The sequence below is a fragment of the Aplysia californica genome, unplaced genomic scaffold, assembly GCF_000002075.1.
Source record: "Aplysia californica isolate F4 #8 unplaced genomic scaffold, AplCal3.0 scaffold00302, whole genome shotgun sequence".
Classification (NCBI taxonomy): domain Eukaryota; kingdom Metazoa; phylum Mollusca; class Gastropoda; order Aplysiida; family Aplysiidae; genus Aplysia; species Aplysia californica.
The window spans coordinates 852,239-857,639 of record NW_004797572.1 but is presented as its reverse complement, the minus strand read 5'-3'; positions in this window follow the sequence as shown (position 1 = coordinate 857,639).

The window sequence follows — 5,401 nt, the reverse complement described above, 5'->3', positions numbered from 1 at the left end:
GGGGGGGGGGGATTTTTGTTTTTGGGTGTATGCTGTCAATGCATCAAATTTTAATGAATTTAGCCTAGTTTCATCAACACATATTCTGAATGTGTTTTTTTTTTTTATTGTTTGAAAGGAAAGCCTCCGTTTGTCTTTTCTATGATTGCAAACTGTGATTGAACATACTGCAATAGTTGAGATTGTCTTGATTCTGTGTGTGGGGGGTTTTTTTTCTGGGTGCTTTTTTGACAATCACAGGTTTCCCCTGCTGTGCCCTGTCTGTGATTATATATCCCTGCTGTGCCCTGACTGTGATTATATATCCCCTACATGTGAGGCGCCATGGGAAGATCAGTCTAATGTCAGAAGTCCTGGAGCTCTGATATCGCGAAATAAAGGGAAAAAAGGGAAATTAAATTTTTTTAAATATGGAAACTAAGTTCTACTGTATGTATTATGAAAAACTTCAACATCTTATCTGTTCTGAAGATGAATACTTGAGAGAAAAAATTAGAAATCTGTTTACTAATGTGATTTTTTTCCCCCCACCAACTGTGTTGGAGAAAATAAAGCATTTTCAGAAGACCCAGATTTCTCAGAACAGGGTGTCACTATCAGGGGGTTGCGGTTGACTAACTTACAATTACAGTGCCATCTCTTCTTCTAATTAGTAATGTATTTCAAATTAATGAATGCCAATTATCTCAAAATAGTCAGAGGGGATAATGTTCTTTATGAACTTTATATACTTTATATATATATATAAATAGTCAGAAATTGTCGCTTCAAGATTCTAAGCAGCTAACTCCGAAAATGTGTTTTATTTTTTTTCTCCCTGAATTCTGACTGACATCACACAGCACATCCTATATAAGTAATATAACTTTCATCCAGTTTAAGCTGTCCAATAAATAGCTGCTACAACGTTGGATTCTCAACCACTGAAATGTATACAATAGCCTTGCTTTTTAGGTTTTTTTCACTTTCATGTAAAATTTACAGAAATAGAGTATGCCGTTTAGAATCCTGCAATGACAAAATGGTATTTTTGCAACATGTGACTGATTTTCCCATAGCACCTCACTTATATTTATGTATAAATTAACATTTCCCCTGTTATGCCCTGTCTGTGATTGTGAATATCCCCCGTGCCATATGTCTTGTGTCACAGGTTTCCCTGTCTGTGAATATCCCCCATGCCATTATATCTGTGTACCAGGGTTCCCCTGTACTGTCTGAATATCCTCTATATGTCTTTGTCACCGGTTTCCCCTGTCTGTGAATATCCCCATGCCATATCTGTGTTCCAGGGTTCCCTTGTATGTGTACTGTCTGTGTCACAGGTTTCCCCTGTCTGTGAATATCCCCCATGCCATATATGTCTATGTCACAGGTTTCCCCCGTCTGTGAATATCCCCCATGCCATGTCTGTGTTTCAGGTTTTCCCCGTTTGTGAATATCCCCCATGCCATATGTCTATGTCACAGGTTTCCCCCATCTGTGAATATCCTCCATGCCATGTTTGTGTCGCAGGTTTCCCCCATCTGTGAATATCCTCCATGCCATGTCTGTGTCGCAGGTTTGCTACGTCTGTGAATATCCTCCGTACCTCATAATATGTCCCAGGTTTCCCTGCTGTACCCTGTCTGTGAGTGACTATCTTCCACCTATCATGTCAGGTCAGCATCATATTTTTGGGCTGTGTATCTCCAACTTCTTGACTGTTTCTGTTGACTAATGTGTTTCTGCCCAAAGTGTCTTTAGGCCTTTCCCAGAAGAGAGGGGGGGTGGTTGGTGGGTGCTCTGGTGTGGTTTTCTCCTTCTTTCCTATCAAACATCTATCGTCTTTATATCTCCTCCTTCTTTTTTATGTTTGTTACTCTCTTTTAACACCTCTAATCTTCGGCACTTATATGACCTCATTGTATTGTAAGTGCCGTAAAACTCTTAGTAAAACGTTCATAACTGCGCCTGAACCGCTACAGGGAACTGCTGCTTTTTCTTTCCTAATCCTTACTATCGTCATTTTTCCTCTACATCTTTTGTATGTTTGTCACACTCTTGTGACCCTCTATTTCCGGGGTGCCTTGATAGTCGAAGCAGACTTTGTGCTGTTGAAGCTAGAGAGGTGAGCAGAGTAAGCCTGATTCCCTGTAAAGACTTCTCTGTTGACATCCACCCCTTGGCGCTCATATGACCGTATTCAGTTGCGAACGCCGTAAAAACTCTACTAAAACTCTACTAAAACTAAAACTAATGTGTTCATACAGACCTACTGTACCAAGCATTTGATTGGAGCTTTAGCATGCTTTCTGAGCTCTTGCCCTACCATCGTCACTGCCACAAACATACAAACACACACACACATGCACACACAAACACACACAAACACACACACACACACGCACACAGACTCTCATACTAACACACACACACACACACACACACACCCACACACTCACACACACCCATACACTCACACACACCCACACACTCACACACACCCACAAACACACTCTCCCATATTACTGGAACCATATATTATTATTATTTGTGTATTTTCGTGAAAGTCTTTAATGTTGATGTTGGTTTGTTTTCAAGAATGGGGCCTCTGCTAATATGTGGGTGGTTGGCAGGTGCCCTGGTGTGGTTTGCTTCTTCTTTCCTATCAAACATCTATCGTCCTTAATCTCTCCTCCTACATTCTTGTGTTTGTCACTCTCTTGTAACACCTCTAATCTTTGGCACTTATATGACCTCATTGTGCTGCAAGTAGAGTACGCTTACTAAAACTAAACTCTGCTGATGTAATGTTCAACCACTAAAGAAGAAAAATTTTTAAGCAGTACCTCCTGTATACCGGTATATATTTATGCCAACTATTTCCTCGAAAGTGGAGTACAATTATAAATTACTTGTACAGCTTCGTCAGCAGTGATGCAAAATAAGCTATACATTGTAGGCCTACTTAATTTAAGTGTCCAATTCCTAGTCAAAGTTTCAATTAATTTGTGGGGGTTTTTGTGTCGTTTGAATCACAGAATTGCTTATGGGTTTTTCTCATTGCAAAGTTCATGAGGATTTTATTTTCCCCGACAGTAGGGAAGAGCTTTTTTTTTGTTTGTTTGTTTGTTTGTTTGCTTTGGTTTTCTCAAGACAGTGTTGTTGACGAAGTATATATTTATGGAAAAAATGTTGATTTAGGCACATTCCATGTCTGGTTTTGCAGTCTTCATTTTTCTGGTTGGGGAATCATAATCATGCTTCAGTGATCAATGTGTGTGTCTGTACATCTCAAGCTTTGGTGAAATTATTTTTTTTTAACCCTTTGACCCGTTAGGCCGGCCTTGGCAATATTTTGCTGTATTCCGTAAGGTCGGTTCTTCGGGGCACGGACTACCCTGAGTTGTGTAGTCTGTCAAAAGAGTACTCTCTTTATAAATTCTTGTTCGTCGTCTTACAATATTTCCACCTTGGAATAACTAAGGTAAACAAGGGAGTGAACACATGTGTTTATTTCTCCATGTTCTTCCCCTCAGTCTTTTTGTGTATGTGCCCCCAAAACACTGTGGACTTTGATGAAATTTGTGGAAAAATGTCTCGTAATAGAGATTTGAGAAATTTCAAGATTTAGATCTAGGGTTCAAAGGGTAAAACTATGTCGATGTCCTGCTTGGTGGAAAAGTATTAGTTAAACATCCAATTCTACATAAGTGTATGAAGCTGTCAGACTTCAGTGTTCAGTGTTGTATATATATATATTGACGTAGTTGTATAAGTTACCCATCCTATTAAGCATAAAGGTTATTGTGGATGGTTGGTGGGTGCTCTGGTGTGTTTTGCTACTTCTTTCATATCAAACATCTGTCGTCCTTATCTCTCCTCCTCCTTTTTTGTGTATGTTACTCTCTTGTAACACATTTATTCTTCGGCACTGTAAATGTCGTAAAACTCATACGAATAAAGGTTATTAAAGAGGCGATTCTTTTGATTCCGAGCCAAGTGTTTGATGAGTAGACTGTTTAACTCTATAACCCCAAGTGGACGATGGGAGAGTCCAGTGAATTTCGCCTGGTTCCCAAATGGATGGTCCTAGCGTCCGGTCAGATCGTAGCATGCATGAAGTATTACAGTATAATTACTACTAATGCAATCTCTTACGAATCCAAATAGACTTGTTTCGACTCGGAAGTGTTGGATAAATATATAACCTACTTCCGCTTTTAACTTTGACACAATTTTAACCATTTTATTAATATTTTGCATGTATCCCCTGTTACCTTTTTCATAAGATCTGGAAAAAAATTCCGTCAAAATGAGGAAAATAATTCCGGGGTTAAAGAGTTAAGCTTAATTAACTCTGTTGTATTAATTCGTCCATGTTTCTTTCATTCTCTCCATCCACACAAATTGAATCTGTAACTGAGTACGGAGGCAGGCTGCTTCTGCAGTGACAGTCAGGCCCAGGCTGAAGGGGATACCGTGTCCCATCAAAAAGACAATAATTATAAATGATAATGAATAGCATTTGTATAGTGCATATCCTCGCTCCCGCTTGGCAGCAAGCTCTATGCGCTTTATACTATATTATTATCCTAGCAACTAGCAGACCATAGAACACTCTGAAATATTCTCAGCTTCCAGGTAAGCGTACAGTGCAAGCAGCTGATTAAGCGCTCAAACACTAACAAACAGAAAGACAAAAGATATTTGATAAAATATCAACCCTATGTGGAAATCTAAGCTTTGTCTGAGGGTGGTAGGCGGATGCTCTGGTGTGGTTTGCTCTTTTTTCCCTAAGTATCAAACATCTATCACTATTGTTCTTATCTCTCCCCTTTTTTTGTGTGTGTTTGCTTAGTATCTCTGCTGTAACAACACATTTAATCTTCGGCATTTATATGATGACCTTATTTTGTTGCAAGTGATGTAAAATGCATACTAAAACTAAATAAAAAGCTGTGTCCTTTTTTTACTTGCAGAGGACTTAACTTAACCATGACATGAAAGTGGGCGGTTGGCGGGTGCTGTGTGTGTGGTTTGCTCCTTCTTTCCTATCAAACATCTATCGTCCTAATCTCTCCTTCTTTTTTGTGTTTGTTACTCTCTTGTAACATCTCTAATCTTCGGCACTTATATGACCTTATTGTGTTGCAAGTGCCGTAAAACACTTACTAAAACTAAAAAACTAAAAACACAACATGAAAAGTACTACATAGAAGTATTTCATCTGCAAGCTACGCATCAATTGTTCAAAGTCGAAGCCCAGAACTGCCAAAAATTTTCAGGAGAGAAAAACTTTAAAATTATTTTACAAATTGTACCTAGACTGTACACCTTTTCTTGTTTTTTTTTTTCACTGTAAAAATTTTGTTTTTTTGACAGGATATTTTATGAATATAAGATATATAGATATATA